This window comes from Pinus tabuliformis, chromosome 7 (assembly GCF_031772625.1).
Source record: "Pinus tabuliformis cultivar Carrire ecotype Pingquan chromosome 7, CPIR1, whole genome shotgun sequence".
Lineage (NCBI taxonomy): Eukaryota > Viridiplantae > Streptophyta > Pinopsida > Pinales > Pinaceae > Pinus > Pinus tabuliformis.
Genome location: NC_142293.1, coordinates 1,094,692,792 through 1,094,710,675, shown reverse-complemented (window position 1 = coordinate 1,094,710,675; position 17,884 = coordinate 1,094,692,792).

The window sequence follows — 17,884 nt, the reverse complement described above, 5'->3', positions numbered from 1 at the left end:
GTTTGATTTTCCTTAACTAATTAACTTAAGATGAATTAATTAATTAATTAATTTACAAATTGCATTTAATATCAAATTCGAATTTTACTTCCTATTTTTAGTCCAAGGACTGACTAAAATAGGAATCCATCCTAAACTACTAAAAATGCTATTTTTAGCACTTCCATTTTTCATTCCCTGTTTCCCAATCCAGCACTGGTACCCAAACTGCTATTTTTAGTAGTGTTATTTTTAGCACTTCTATTTTTAGCATTTATTGTTGCCATTTTTCAACAGTAATACTAGGCCCTTGGAGCTTGTTTCAGACCATAGAGAGCCTTTCTTAGTCTGCATACAAGTTTTGTATCATTTCCAAGAATGAATCCGTCTGGTTGCTCAATATAGAATTCTTCTTCTAAGTCTCCATTAAGAGAGACATATTTTACGTCCATTTGGTATACTTTGAATTTTTGAAAACTAGAAAGAGTAAGAAACATTCTTATGGCTTCAAGTCTAGCAACAGGTGCAAAAGTTTCCTCAAAATCTATATCTTCTTGTTGAGCATATCCTTTACAAACAAGTTTGGCCTTGTTTCTAATAACTTCTCCATTTTCATTTAGCTTGATTTTGAATATCCATTTAGTTCCTATGATATTCTTATCATGAGGTCTAGGAACTAATTCCCAAGAATTATTCTTTTCAATTTGCTCAAGTTCTTCATTCATTGCTTTGACCCAACATTCATCTTTGCATGCTTCATTTACATTTTGAGGTTCAGTGGAAGATAGTAATGCTAGATAGCTTGAAGCTTCTATAATAGTTATTCTTGTCTACACACCTGCCTCTTTCTGTCCCAAAATTTAAGTTTCTGGATGATTTTTTTAAACATACATACGGAGTCTTTTCTTCTACCGTTATCTCTTCTTCTGGTGCTTCATTGATTTCTTCTTCAGAATTAGTGTGATTTGATGTGGGAGGATAATCCTCATCTTCTTCATAATCTTCAATTTTTATCTGTTTTGAATTTTTGCATGCTTCATCAAACACAACATCAATACTTTCAATAATTTTCCCAAGTCTTTTATTATAACATTTCTATCCTTTACTCTGGGAAGAGTCACCAAGAAGAATACCTTCATCTGCCCTAGGTTCAAACTTACCAAGTTTTTCATCCATCCTTTTAATGTAACATTTTCTTTCAAAAACTTTGAAGTATTTTACAGTTGGAGTTTTACCATACCAAAGTTCATGTGGAGTTTGAGTGTTGTTTACCTGAACATTTTCTTGGTTGAGAATAGTGATGGCAGCGAATGCAGCTTCACCCCAGAAGGTTTCAGGAGTTCCAGACTCATCTAGCATAGCACGAGCCATTTGTTGAACATTTTTGTTCATCCTTTCTACCACTCCATTTTGCTGAGGATTCCTTGTAGTGGAGAATTGCATTTTTATTCCATGTTGTTCACAAAAGCCAAAGAATTCATTTGAGGTAAATTCCTCTCCTCGATCAAATCTGAGGCATTTGATAATTTGATTCATTTTCAACCAAAGCTTTGAAGGCTTTGAACTTTTCAAATGCTTCATCTTTATGCTTTAGAAGACCTATCCAACACATTCTAGAAAATTCATTAATGAACAATATAATGTATTCTTCTCCACGAGGTGACTTTTTCCTTGTTGGTCCACATAAATCAGTATGAACAAGTTCAAGAGGCTTACTAGCTGATCCTTCCTTTTCAGGGCAGTGTGATCTGGTTTTCTTACTAAGTTGACATGATTTGCATATTGTATTTTTAGGAATCTTGATATCAGGAAGATCACGAACAACCTGGATTCTGCATGCTTTTCTTATTTGAGAAAATCTTGGATGCCCCAATCTTTTGTGCCATAGCCAGTGTTCATCATCTTTGCTTAGGTAGCATTGTTGTTGTCCTCCCTTGAGTATCTATAAGTTGTTTGGATTTCTTGTACCTTTGATCATGGTTTCTCATGTATCAAGCTCATGAACAACACATCCGTTTGATCCAAATACTATTTCATTTCCTTGATCACACATTTGACTGACACTCAACAAGTTATGCTTTAGACCATCAACATACATAGAATTTCTAGCTTAAAACTTTTCTTTTAAGAAAACAGAGTCTTTACCTTTTATAACAGTAGGAGTGCCATTTCCAAATGAGACCTTCTTTTCCTTTTGTAAGGAATTATATGAGTGAAGTTTTTCTTTGTCACCTGTCATGTGTTTTGAGCATCCATTGTTGATGTACCACTGATTTTATTGTCCTTCTGCATACAATTCTATGCCACATCTTTCTGTCTATGGTTCTTTCTTTCTCCATATTTTGAGTATTAATGGATTTTTCTCCTTTTGAGATAGTTGCCGAAATTTACTACTGCATTCATATTCTTCATGACCGAAGTTGTTGTAGATATAGCATTCTATTTCATTTTCAAGAAGAGAAAAGTTATTGTAGGACCTTTTCATGATCCCTGTCACATTCCTTTGAATTTGTGCTTCTCTAGTCATGATGGTCTTGTGAGCAACACATTGAGTAGCTTTGTGTCCAAAGTTATGACATGAAAAACATTTTCCATTAAAGAAGTTCCTGCGATTATCAAATCTACTGACCTGGTGATTGTAGTTTCTATTGATATTCATTCTTGAAGAAGCTTGAGTATAATTTACCTAAGGTTGGTTGTGGCTTCTGTTCATCCTTGAAGTAATTTGAGCCTGATTTACCTGGTGATCTACTTTATGCCTTTGCTGATGATTGTCAAACTGTTCACTGCTCTTTGCTGCATCAAGATAGCTTTTAGTGGAGGTTGACGACTTTTGTGCTTGAGATGCTTCTTCAGTATATCTAAGACCTATCATTATTAGAGGATAACTTTGTACTTTGACCTTTTCATTGTGTTTTTCTCTTTCAGCAAGTTGGAATGTCAAAGTATCTATAATCATATTCTTTTCTTCTAAACAGATTTTGAGTTTGGATATTTCTTCATAAATATCATCTTCATCTAAAGCATCCAAGAAATCATCATCTTCATAAGCCATCAGAAGTCTATAGTCATTACTATATTCATCTTCATCACTAATTGATAAACCATCGCTATCTTCATGAGTATAGTAGCTCTTCTTACTTACACTTTGTTTTCTATTCCATTTTGCAAATTCCTTACCTTTGTCAAGTTTATCTTTATGAGGACATTTGGCAGCATAATGACCGACTCTTCAACAAGAAAAAAATTTGAGAGGTAGTTTACCTCTGAATCTTCCGGAACCTCGTTGAAGGTTCTTGACAAAGTTTGATTCTTCTTCTTCTTCTTCTGAAATATGTCCTGATTCATTGAGTTATTATTTTCCTTTTTTTGATGCTTTAAATATGACTTCTCTCATATCTGATGGATGTCCTTTTCTCATCTCAAAGGCAATTAAGATTCCGTGCAGTTGTGTCATAGTAATAGTCTAAAGATCCTGCTTTTCTTCTCTGGCAGGTACTTTTGATTCAAAATTAGCAGAAAAGGATCCTAAAACCTTTTCAAATAAAGTAACTTCCTTTATCTCTTCACCCAGATTCTTCATGCAATTAAAAATCTCATCTATACGTAAGAAGTAACTAGTTATACTTTAATCATTGTGCATCTTGAGAGTTTCATATTGAATTCTGAGAGTTTGCAGTTTTGCACGTTTTACCTGAGAGTCTCCTTCATAGCTTAGAATAATTTTGTCCCATATTTCTTTGGTGAATTTGAGCTACATAACTTTGACAAACTCTAATTGTGACAGACTTCCCAATAATGTATTGACAGCCCTGGCATTGGTTTCATATTTATTTTTACCTGCCGCATCTGTAGGGATTGCTGATGGAAATGTATATCCTCCTTCCATTGTTTCTGAGACATCTATTCCAAGAGATTGAAGATAGGTTGTGGTTCTTACCTTCCAATAAATGAAGTTTCTTCCATCAAAGATTGGCAGTGTGATGGATCTGTTATAGACATTTTTGTGCCTTACAGCCTCGAGCATGAAATGTCCATAATCTAAGGGATCCAAAGTCCCTAAACATGTTGTTCCTACCCCTAGAGGAACAAGGCAAACCAACCATAGCAATTCACAGAAGTTCTCCACCTGAAAACACTCAAAAACAAGCCAATTCTGGATCATGTCAACTGCTCCACTGAGCATCTGCGCTGAATGTCAACTGCTCCACTGTCTACCTGCGTTGAATGTCAACTCCAACAAAGGCCACCTGCGCTGAGCGATTTTGGACATGTGGCAGAGTCATTCCTCAAGGTGTCAATGCCCAGGAAGCTTCCAAAATGACACTTGCATCAAGGAATTCGACTGGTGATGAGTAAGAGGTTCCAAATCTCCAAGTGGAAGCAAGAACCTCCAAGTGGACTCAAGAACTGATAGAGGGAGAGGACACTAGTCAGATCTCAAGCTGACTCATCCTCTCTCCAAACATCTATATATGGATCTCTCCTCCATGAGATCTAGAGGCTGGAATCTTGTTATTGCAAAGAATTGTTGTTGGTTTGAGATTGGATCATTGGGTGCTTAATGCTTTGAAGGGAGCTGAAGAAGGAATTCTATTCTGCTGGGAAGGAGATGCTGGATTGGAGCCCTATGGGTTGTATCTCTTCCTGAACCCTGTTACTTATCAATAAAGCTATCTTGATTCTTTCCTATATGCTGGTGTATTTTGTATAATTGCATTAGTGTATTTGATTTACTTCTAATCCTGAATCATTTATGAATATTTATATTTGCCTTTGCATTGTGTTCTTCTCTTGTCGCAAGTAGCTGTTCTCTTGTCACAGGTAGCTGTTCTCTTGTGATCTCGTTGGATTCAAGTAGTTGTTCTCTTGAGCAAGCGAGGAGACAAGTAGCTGTGGACACACAAAGAGAAGAGGATCTAGATCGAGGGACAACCGGAAGACAAAGGTAAGTCTGCCAATCTCCCCTCTTTCACATTTCATAAAGGAATAAATCATAATAGTTGTATTCGTTTGTTGCTAAGGTGCTATCACACCTTAGGTGGATAGGATCATCCTGCATAGGCATTTTTCCCCACAAAAAATTGGCGACTCCACTGGGGATAACTTGTTTATTCATTTCATTTGTGTTTCTGTCATTTGTTTACTTCATAGACTTGACAGCAACTATCGAACTACATCTTTCCCGGATGCAAAGTAGAAAGTTGCTGCTTTGATCCAGTTTGCTGGACTTGTCTATGATCTAAACTAGATCCACAAATGATTTGATGATCCTTGTGATAGTCTTTTAGTACCCTCTCAAAGCATCCCTCTGTTTATACCTTGCTTTTGTTTCTGATTTGGCCTGAAACAGTTGATTTTTGAGCATTTTGTGACCCAGAAACCAAGGGAAACGAGAGTTTCTCTTTCAGCGCAGGCACTGTGAAGGCAGTCTGCATTTCAACGCAGGTCCCGTGAAGGCTACCTGCGCTGAATTTCAACTCCACAGTGTTAGACTTGCGCTGATCCAGTGTGGCTTTGTGCCATTGGGGTTCTTTGCTGTCTATTGCCCTGTTTTGATCTCTGTTTTTTGTAGCCTTTAACCAGCATAGGTACCAGTCTGATAACTCCTTTTCTTTGCTTAGATTCCGCCTCTCTTTTGTACAAAAAGACTGTGAATGTTTTTATGTGTTTGTGGCGTCATTTACAGTTTTCCTTTGCATGAGTAAAGTAGTCATCCTGTAGCCTTTGATTCAGATCTGATTGATAGTGATCTTAGAAGAGAGTTCATTGGCTTTTTGAGATTGATTATAGATTTACTTTTGCTTATTGGTTTGAATTTGTCTCTTTCAAAGTGTCAAAACAAGTCTTTATTTCGAAAATCCCAAAGTGATTGTAATCTCTTCTACCCTTGTTGATTTCGAAGAAAGTGAACTTGTTTGTATTGATCATCTTAAAAGCAAATTCAAAGTTGTGCAAAAAGCTTTCTTTGTAGGCATTTATACTAAGAAAGTGGAAAACAAACACCTGCATTGTGCATTTTGCATTTGATAGTTTGCATGTTGGATTTAGGGAAAGTGCATTAGAGTGTGCTGATTGCTCTTTGAGAAAAGATAGTGTTATTCTTTTCCCTTAGTAGTTAGGATTTTCAAAGTTGAAAAGATAATAAAGCTTGCTTATCATCTTAGACTGCATTTAGGAAGTTGTATCATACATCTCGTGGTGAACCTTGAAAGGCAAACTTTAAAAAGATCAACCTAAAATAAACTGAATGAACCTAACAACGCTTTGTAACATAATGCACAACATAGAAGTCTAGGCTAGAGACGTGTTCCAGCGTCGTTAAGCCTAGTGACTGTCGATCTCGTGGAAGGTGGGTGATTCCTCCTTAGGGACGATAGCACTAGTACGGATTGTGCTCCCACGTACCGTCGCGTATATATTGGGAGACCCCTATAGGCATATATATTTTATCCTTAGGAAGCCGTGTCGGCCACCCTACTGATCGCAATGCAGTGAACACAACATTCACGAAGATTGACCGCCCGTACCCTAAAAAGTATTCTGCGGTTTTGCGAAAAGTTTGGCACACCCTCTGCCTAGAACTCCAGAGCAGTTTCTTTTGGCCTTTTTCAGACTCTATAACAGAAAAAGTCCATCCGAGCATTTGTCACTTCGGGCTCGTTAAAACATCGAAGGAGACTAGAGTCATCTTTAGCTTTTTCTCGACTCTTTAAAACTGAAAAAGCAAGTTGTGTCTAAAGCGTCGTTAACAATTTATTTTAAACGGAACAATCACCCTTTAATCCTGCGTTGATCTTTAGGTTGAAAAGATGGAGCACACCAACCAAGGAATTCCTCTTGGTGGAAATCCTAGTCCCTTCTCCTCTTGGGGAGATGTTGGTGCGCCCCACATGGCCACATTGTCGCTTCCAGGACTGACAATTGGCCTACCAGTTTGGCTCTTTTCAACCAGTGTCGTTCAGAACACCACCATTCCTGAACAGTCGAGTCAACAGTTAGATCAGACAAGAGTTGCCTCCCAGCCTTCAACTTCATCTTCCTCCCCTCCTTCCTCTTCGCTTGAAGGGACTGGTCGAATTAAAAACCAGGTTCCTAAGGAGAAGAAGGAGAAGAAGAAGAAAGAGAAGAAGAAGAAGGAGCCTAAGGCGACTGGGGGCAAACAAGTGTCATCTAACAAAAATCCACACACCGCACTCGTAAGGCCTAAATCGCCATGCGTCATATGCAAGGGAGACCACTTCCATAGAGATTGTCCCTGTATCCCCTGGATACTAAGAGACTGGTCCCCCCGTTTGCACAATTCGGTAGCATCGACCTCTGATAGCCATGCCGATTGCTCACCGTCAACTAGTGGGAGTGAAGCCCCAGGACAGAGCGGGAAAGCTAAATTTCCCTGCAGACTGTGTGAAGGCGATCACGCCATCCACCGTTGTCCCTTCTTAGACGAGGCAAAAAGAGTTCTGGAAGATCGCCCGATTTTACGAGCGCATCTCCCTCCTGGATATCAAAGACTCCTGCCAAGTCCCTCACTAGTTGAGAATCCGGCTGAGCCACTTAAGTGGTCAGCCGAAGCACCCGTCATTGAAGAAGAACCATCTAGATCCATGCCTGACGAAAGTCGAAAGGTTGATACGACAGTTGACCCGGTTTTGCCTTCAGAGGCTCCATCTTCGAATGACACCATCACAGAGGAGAATAAAGACGACACCGTCCAGATTCTCTTCATCAGCACTGACTCTGATGATCAAGGGGGCAATGCCACCATTCCTTTATCGTAGGAAGGAAGTTCATCGGAGCGATATCCGGCCGTATATTCGGTCCCACCACCAAGCAACCTGGTTGTGTCCTTTGATTGGAACCAACTAGGCAGACCCCGGTTGCCAGCCAGTATACCATTCAGAATTATTTGTCAAATATACAGAATGGTAATGGCTGGCACTATCATTGATGAGGGGGCATCTGTGAGTATCCTTTCCTCTATTGCTTGGAAAGCACTTGGTTCGCCAGTGCTTTTACCTGAGATGAGGAATCTATCAGGTTTCGATAAAGGAACCAGTCGACCTTTAGGGATCCTCCCCAATGTGCCTATAACATTGAAAGGGAAGATCGTTCAAATGAACGTGATGGTCGTTCAAGGACCCTTGGATTATAACCTACTCCTTGGATGAGACTATATATATTGCATGGGAGCTGTAGTCTCCTCACTCTTTAGAGTAATGTGTTTTCCGCATGAAGGAAGAATGGTCAAGCTCGTAGACCAACTTTTGTTTCCCGGATCGCACATTGAAAATAGTCATGTGCCATACCTAAATGGTCTATTCATGCAAGAAGTGTCTCAACCCACGGTCTGTCCTCCTGATGAGCGCGAGTAATCCGGGAGGATATGACTGGAACCCAGGGGGCATGCGTCCTGGCCTGCTTCGGCAGGAAAACTTTGGGTATAGGGTAGGTTTCCGCGGGAGAATATGACCAGTCCGTACCCCGTCCGTTATTTGGAAGAGGGGTTGTTTTGGAATAAGATTCTTTTGTCAAAGTTATGTGAGGAGGCGGGGGTCGTCACTCACCTCTGTCTATTTCGGTAGACATTGCCGATGAAGTGTTTTGTTTGAAAGATTAACAAGACAATATTTGGGTAACCTGAAAGAGGTAGACCTCTCCCGGTGAAATGAAAGTTTCGATGGCAGAAAAGTAGAGGTAACCTTGAAATCATACTTTATACCTGGGGGCATGCAAACCTTTTGGAGTGCAAGCAAGGGGCGACTATTTATTTTTTAAATTTTTATGTCCTCCCTTTAAACCTGTAGGTCTAACCCTTTAAACTCGTAGGATTAGCCGTTTCCGAACTTGCATAAAGAAAGGATGGGGAGCAAAGCTTAGTGAGATGAAGCTCCATAAAAAATAGAATCTTGATGAGACACTCTTATCAAATGACTTGGTAATCGAGCAGTTTTAGCATAAAGTTCATGCTCGTTAAAAAATAAACGCAAGATCCGAGCAGTTTTAACGCGGTCTTCATGCTCGTTAAAAAATAAATATAAGCAGTGAGCAAAGTTTCCTCCAGTGTTTAAGCTCATTTTTAACTAAAAAATGAACCTATCCTGGTAAATAACCACTGTGATCGTAAATTTATCAGCCGTTAAAGCCCTGGTCGTGTTTGCACTTGCCACCTCCACTCTTCATTTGGCCGATCGTTCACCTCCATATGATTGTTTACCCATTTTGAGGAACAGCTGCGAAGAGTGATTTCACCTAGCCATCCTTGTGACACTGCCGTGATTGGAAAATTCCAACCTGTACCTGGAATCAGTTGCTATCCCTGTTTATCACTCGTTCCTCAAAAGACGAGTCTTCTTTAAGCTCTTTTCAATTGACTCGTAAAATATGAAAAGATTGCCGAGTTTTGGCCTTCCAGCTCGTTAAAGGACAGGAAGAGCTATCCCTCCTCTAGATTTTAATCTTTTTGGACCTGAGGGATTATTGCACAAAAAGGTCGAGCGCTTGTTTTATTCGGCTCGTTAAAGTTATCGAAAACTCATCCCTTCTGTATTGTTTTATACTTTTTCAGACTTAAGGGATTAGATGACGAAAAAGGAATTTTGGAGTTAACTTTATGTACCTTTTCAGACTCTCTAAAAATGAAAAGGACCGAGTTATCCTTGTCGTTAGACTCGTTAAAATTATTAAATAGCGACAAACTTGTCTTTAGACGAGAACGAGTTTCACTATCGCTAGGCTCGTTAAAACATAGCGATGGGCTTGCCCGAAGGGCAGGTTATAGAACAAGCATATGTTATCCTCCTCAAGCTTGACAAAAATAAAGAGGTATTGGTCAGCAATGACTGGGGAAAAATTGGGAAAGAATCAAGAAAACTTTGATGGTAGCAGGTCGCTCTTGAACATGACACTTTTCCTCCGTACCACAATCAGGTTGGGTTGTTTCATTCACTGGTCACATCACCATGGTCTCGCCATACCATCCATATTTGGGGTAATGCTACCGATCCATCGCATCAGTGTCGCCATATGTTCAAGAGAAGTCATTCAGAAAGAGTCAACCGGGTCCCATCCACTGCCATACATTATCCTTCATCCATTCATGACTGCCACCCTGAATCATATGTCACAGATCGTTTTCACCTCCATTAAAATCATTAGCTCCGTTCCGTGTCACCGATGTGGGATTCATCAAGGCCCTCCTTTGACGGATCGCTTCTTGTCGACATCAGCTCATTATCCAAGAAGTCGATCTAGGAACAACCCCTTCAGTACTTTGAAGCTTGCATGCCTCAATGGCAAGTTTCTCACTTCCGGCGACAGGTATACATCAATGACCTTCGACCAGAAGATTTTGCGTGGTGTTCAACGCCAAGTCCTTTATTCACACCACGTGAATTGTACTGCAGTACCTTGAGGGTCATTATCATTATCGGTGATTCCTCTCGCGCTTGTTAACGGTTTACATCATTGACCGGTAATCAAGCGATGTCTTTCCATGTTCGACTTCAGCGCAATTCTCACATGGATCGACTTGTACTTAGAGTGAAGATCGAACGAGTTTGAAGACCCCGGATCTAGTTTCATCCATCCGGGCTGCGATATATATTCAAGAAAAATAAAGACATTTGACATGTACATCATTGCAGCAGATGATCATCCTACTCAAAGGATGATAATTTCGCAAAAATTATCAGTCTACCATCAGACGATCGCCTGTTCTATGTACAAAAATGAATTTATAAAGCTGAGCATGGGAATGCCCGCCTCAGATAGATCATGAAAGCAGTATGAATCATAATGTATTGTATTGTATTTTATTACAGGTCTCCTCCCAGCAGATGGATGAACTTCGGACCCTCCTCGATAAAGCATTTCACCCGATAAACGGCCTCATACTTTAGGGGGCAATTGTTATAGACATTTTTGTGCCTTACAGCCTCGAGCATGAAATGTCCATAATCTAAGGGATCCAAAGTTCCTAAACATGTTGTTCCTACCCCTAGAGGAACAAGGCAAACCAACCACACCAATTCACAGAAGTTCTCCACCTGAAAACACTCAAAAACAAGCCAATTCTGGATCATGTCAACTGCTCCACTAAGCATCTGCGCTGAATGTCAACTGCTCCACTGTCTACCTGCGTTGAATGTCAACTCCAACAAAGGCTACCTGTGCTGAGCGAGTTTGGACATGTGGCAGAGTCATTCCTCAAGGTGTCAATGCCCAAGAAGCTTCCAAAATGACACTTGCATCAAGGAATTCGACTGGTGATGAGTAAGAGGTTCCAAATCTCCAAGTGGAAGCAAGAACCTCCAAGTGGACTCAAGAATTGATAGAGGGAGAGGACACTAGTCAGATCTCAAGTTGACTCATCCTCTCTCCAAACATCTATATATGGATCTCTCCTCCATGAGATCTAGAGGCTGGAATCTTGTTATTGCAAAGAATTGTTGTTAGTTTGAGATTGGATCATTGGGTGCTTAATGCTTTGAAGGGAGCTGAAGAAGGAATTCTATTCTGCTGGGAAGGAGATGCTAGATTGGAGCCCTATGGGTTGTATCTCTTCCTGAACCCTGTTACTTATCAATAAAGCTATCTTGATTCTTTCCTATATGCTGGTGTATTTTGTATGATTGCATTAGTGTATTTGATTTACTTCTAATCATGAATCATTTATGAATATGTATATTTGCCTTTGCATTGTGTTCCTCTCTTGTCGCAAGTAGCTGTTCTCTTGTCACAGGTAGTTGTTCTCTTGTGATCTCGTTGGATTCAAGTAGCTATTCTCTTGAGCAAGCGAGGAGACAAGTAGTTGTGGACACACAAAGAGAAGAGGATCTAGATCGAGGGACAACCGGAAGACAAAGGTAAGTCTGCCGATCTCCCCTCTTTCACATTTCATAAAGGAAGAAATCATAATAGCTGTATTCGTTTGTTGCTAAGGCGCTGTCACATCTTAGGTGGATAGGATCGTCCTGCATAGGCATTTTTCCCCACAACAGGATCCCTCTCTTTCTTGATTACTCATGATGATGGATCTTCCTTCAAGCGATTAAGCTTCTTCTAAAGGACCTGCTCTGATACCAATTGTTGGAAATAATACTGAGAGGGGGGGTGAATCAGTATTAGCAAGTCAATAATTTTTTCATTTCCATAATCAGATTCATAAATGCTACTTCAGTTAATGGAACTTGCGTGTATACGCAACTGTGTTTAAGGAAACTAGCATATATCCAGCAAACTTATGATTCAGCCAATTCATCATATGTTGATTTTTAATCAGTGCATCAAAACCATATAAACAGTAACCAGGTGTAGTAGAAATAGAACAGACAATCTCACACATGAACACAAGATATAAGGTGGAAACCCAACATGATTGAAAACCACCTGTTGTAATTGTCTTTGTCTTCTTTTTAATAATAAGAAACTTGTTTTTACAATTTTTGTACTGGTGCAGTCTTATACCAGTACGCAATCTTCTACCTGCAGAAGGCTATAACTTTCTCTCGTTCTCCAGCTTCTACTGGAAGGGAGCTACAACCCCCTATCTCTTTTACTAGTACATAGGTGCCAGCCTACAGAAGGCTACAACCTTCTATGTTCTTTTAGGGACCATGTTTCATAAATTTTCAGGCTGGATCCATCAACAACATCATTCAATCATAAAATATATCTGCATCAACAAATCTCCTTTTGAACCAACCACAACCAAATCAATCAATCACTTTGACAACCATTCAATCTGATCTTTCAGAATACTGTAACTAGAATACAATAGCTAGAACCCAAGCCAGAACCCAAAACACTGTAACAGCAAATAGAATCAGCTAAAAAATATTTTATAAGGTATATGCTACTTCCATGTGATGAACCTACGTGCATACCCGCTTTCCTCAAGGCGAACCTGCGTATAGATCTATGAATCAAATTTATGATGTATACGTTGTTTTGATATGTAGAACCAACGTGTATATGCACCTTTGCTAAAGTGAACCTACATACAGATCTATAAATGATGATTTAAACATTACAACAATTTCAGACTTCAGTTATACCTAGATCATCATATTTAAAGACTACAACATGCGCCACTTATTTAGATAAATGATCAAACCACATAAAGATAATTCACTTCAAGCCTTAAGATCTTGACCCATCATTAGATCTTATCCTTCATTAAGCACTAAGGAAGAAAGCGCTAAGGTTCTTCCTCAGTTCAGATCTAGCTATGCTCAATAAGCTATATACTAGATCTTACTCTTCATCAGATATTCAATACTTGAGTGCCTTGACCTAATGATCTTCCCTTCCTTTTATAGTCTTAGGCCTTACTCAATACCATGGACCAAAACCACTTACAACCAATACCTTGGACCCAATACCTGGGGTCAATACCTCGGACCAGATACCTTGGACCAATACCATGGATCAAAATACCATGGACCAAATACCTTGGACCAAAAATTAGTTTTCTAAGATATACGCGCATTTCATTCTGTGAAATTGTTTGTCTACATATACGAGACTTGTATACAGTGAACCCACGTGTATACGCGGCTTGGCCAATGGTGAACCTATGCATACCTCTCTTTCTTCATCCTGTGAAGTCTGATCTGAACTCTGTGTTGTTAACCTGCTGAACTGTCATCTATCATCTGAGTGAGTTTCCATCAAGGAAAACACCTGTGTCATAATGCCAACATGTCCCTTGAGAACCATATGGAATGTAAGGTGTTTGGTACTGAACCTAAACCTCATAAGGTTGTTGATACTGGAAATTGCTTGACCCAGATGGACCAATGGGATTTTGAACCTATTGGTACTAGACATTGCTTGATCTAGTAGGACTGGCAGGGTTTTGAATAACTCCAGAAGAAGTCTGGTTCATGCCGACCATGTGAGCCTGTTATCTACTCACATTGGTGGTGCTTGAAACCATAAAAACACTCAGATTCTTCCCCCTAGGAAGTGGCACATCCTGGCCACTTATTGGAGGGATTGAATAATTGACATGAAAATTTTTCAAGACCTCTAGTTGAACCAGATAGGTGACTATGATGGATGATACAAGAGGGTTCAGAATTGTGGGTTGCACCGGGACTAAGGTGACGGCCTGTTGGGAGGTCAAGCTCGCAATGAACATACTTGTAGTAGGTGATGAGCCCCAATTTTGGTACAATTTGGGCTCATTTTTGGCCTATTTTGCTTGCTCAAACCATTCATTTTTATTGTTTATGCATACACTTCTTAGTTTATTCATGTTGTTTGTAGGAGAAAGGATAGGCACTTTATCTACGTAGCTAATTCATTGTGATTCCAGGTTTTGGCATTAAAAGGGAGCAAAAGACAACGAAAAGGTGGCAAGGAGACAACGAGTTGGCACTGCTGACGTAAGGAGAGGTTGTCCACGGTCTTGGGGGACATTCCTCGTGATCCTCACCAAGAACTCCGAGCCCCACTCCATCCTCCCTCCGAGCTTAATACCCGGCCAGCTGTTCTACAGGAACAACAGTTCAAAACTGCTCTACAGGAAACAACATTTATGACCATCCTACAGGATCAGCAGTTAAACTCTAGATTAAGCAGCCGAGCTCCTAGAATCATGGATACTTGTTGGATCATCGTTTTGTATAAGTATAGAGGCCTTAGCCTTGGTTAGGTTGTTGAAACTCTCGTATTACTATTGTAATTTTGGAGCACAACTCAAGTTTCGTTCTCTTTTGTAAGCCAATTTGGCATGTTATCAGATTATGAATAAAGAAGGCCACTTTTGAGTTAGTTCTGAGTTTTCTCAAGGAGCTATAGCTCTCAGGTTAGGGCCCAACCTGAGAGCCATAGACCTCCTCAGTGTTGTAATGCATTTACAATTAGGTCCAGCACTTGAGTTTGTTTAGTTTCCTATGCAATTCGGATTTCCAGCTTGTTAGTTTAATTGTTTTCATTAGCATAGATAGGACTGGTATGATGCTTTGCTTTCAGTATTCAAGTTTGATAGGTTGGTAGAATAAATCTCTTGGAGCTCCAACAAAAACAGGTTGTAAAGGCTCACAGCCATCTCACTGTTTGGGATTGGGGTGTAGACCATGATCAGCCACCAAAAAGAACAGCAGTCGTTTCATCTCCACGCAAGTTGCCACATGAACGTTTTTCATTAAGGATTTATTCATACATTCTCGACATTGATCCATACTGCACTCTCACGCATTAGTTTTATTGCTTGGTTTCCATTTTGGATTTATAGGTTTCATGGCATAATAGGTTAATGAATTCCTTGTTTTCATGCACAGGTCATTTGTTTTATTTACACTGCTTTTGCTCAAGCGATTTCCTTCGTCGTTTTCTTCATCCACCTGCAAGTTCTATTCACCCTCTATCTCACTCATGTGCCCTCCAACTCTCTCATTTCACGTACAGCTCCATCTCCTTCACTCTCGTTGATTCCACCCTTCCAAAACATCAACCCATTGCATGCACCCTTCCTTCGTCTGACTTGCCATTTCCTAAGACATCATTAGGTCCATCTCCATCTCCCTTAGCCTCCCACACCACTCCAACACTCCATCAACTCCTAAAAACCTCCACGGCCAACCATCCTGTAGACGTGCACAGCCATCCTGTAGAAAACAGAGTATCCTGTAGGATCCCCTGCAGCCTTCCTGTAGGAGGCCATTCACTTCGTTGCCGAGCTTCTGAACGTGAGGGACCTCTGTGGATGGGTACTAAGGATCCTTAGGAACCTCTCCTAGCCTCCCCAACCTGTCCCACACTTTCCTTCCTTCTCCATCCCACCTGCACAATCAAACCCTAATTAGGCCAAGTTCACACTCATTCCACACACCTAAAGGAAAAACACAAAAACACATTTCTCATGATGCAAGTAGCTTAGACCCATGCATTTACACTTGTTAGAGGTAATGACAGCATTCATAGGAGTTGCATCCACATTCTTTGCATTATAGAAGATAGACTAGTTAAATTAGGGTTTCATGGATTTACATGCTTTAAATTGCTTTTGATTCAGTTTGTCAAGTAGCGTAGCCTTCCTTTGAGTTAGCTTTCGTCCATCATTGATAAAGCTTCTTCTGTGAGCCTATAGAAGTTGGCTTAAGCCCTAGCGGACTTGTGCCAGCTGACCAAGTGACAACTGCGACAAGGGCTAGTACTTGTGCATACAGCACCGTCGCTTCCAAGTTTGTACGAACTACCGGGTTGATAAAATTAAGAGACAGGAAGCCCTAGGAGTTGTAGCATTATTGCTACAATACTGGAGCTCACCATCTTTTTGGCGCCGTTGCCGGGGAAGAGTCAGAGTATTAGCACCTGTTGCTTTTCCTCTACTTTCCTACTCTTACCTTCTGCTAAGTAGTTTGCTTCATTTCCATTCTGCAAAAGTAGCATAGACTTTCCTGCTTTCCTAGACTAATCTTTCCTGCTTTCTTAGATTAGTATTTCCTGCTTTCCTAGATTAATCTTTCCCGCTTTCTTAGATTAGTATTTCCTGCTTTCCTAGATTAATATTTCCTGCTTTCCTAGATTAATATTTCCTGCTTTCCTAGATTAATATTTCCAATTCCGCAAATTTCATTTGAGTAATCTAGTTAGTTGTAGATCACTTTGTTTCAGTTTTGCAGGTACAAGGAAAAAACAAAAGCACTAAAAACATAGAAGAGTCCTTTCCCTTTCATGCCTCGTAGGAACCGAGATAGATCAGGCAAATTCCTACCAAACACCCCCACCACATCACTAAGTCACCCTTCTCTCTTCTTTGGTGACAGTGACCCAGAGGAACCTATAGGTGAACATCCCGAGATATACCAAGACCCTATAGAAGAAGAAGAGTTAGAAACCACTCCATCTGAAGCCATGGCTGATAACAGGAGAGAAGATGAGAGAATAGAAGGAGCTTTCCCCATCCGAGAGACCAATGGGGATATGAAAATGAAAAACATTAGCCCCTCTGCCTTGCCTCACTTCCATGGACTGACCACTGAGGATCCTGATACCTTCTTGTTTGAGTTTGCTGTCCTTTGTCGAACCTATGACTATACTGAGGATGAGCAAAAGTTGAAGCTTTTCCCTTCCACTCTTAAGGATGCAGCACTACGCTGGTTCATGGGATTACCTAGGAATAGCATCACCACTTGGGCTCAGATGCAGCAAGCCTTCAATACCAAGTATAGGGATTATTGTAGGTCCAAGGAAACCAAGGGAGAGATCTTTCGAATGACCATGGGGAATGATGAGTCTTTAGAGGACTATGAGGAGAGGTTCCAACTTAGCTATAAATGGGCCAGATGCACACTTGACCCTGAATCCCTCAAGTTGGTTCTACTCCGAGGAGTCCCTGAAGATCTCCTAGACACCCTTCACATGTTAACTGGGGGGGACATTTACCAACTGCCTTATGAGGACATCAAGACTGTGTTTCGAAATCATTCCAGGGCAGCTAGAAAACGAGGTAGAGGAAACCTCCTCTCCACCGGTGTCCCTTTCTCCAAACATGAGCTTACAAACCAATTAGAAGATCTTAAGAGTGAGGTGAGACATACCATTGCCATGCAGCTGGACACATTCAGGATCCAGCAAAAGAAAGAGGAAGCTGAGAGAGCCTTGGCTGTCTTCTGTCCTAGGTGCACCAGAAGACACCCTAAGAACGAATGTCCATTGCATTCGGTCGAAGTGTGTTTCGTTTGTGAGGAAGACCACCCAACAAATCAGTGTCCAACCTTGCCTGGGTTTAAAGCCATGTACCAAGGAACTGAAGCCCCCACTGAACCTCTCTACTTCATCAACCAAAGGAGGCCTCAAGGATCTAGACCTTATCAGCAGGGGATGCAAGGGGCATCTCAAGCTTATTACAACCCCAACCACTTGACTCCCATGCCTTCCTGGGGTCCCCCTG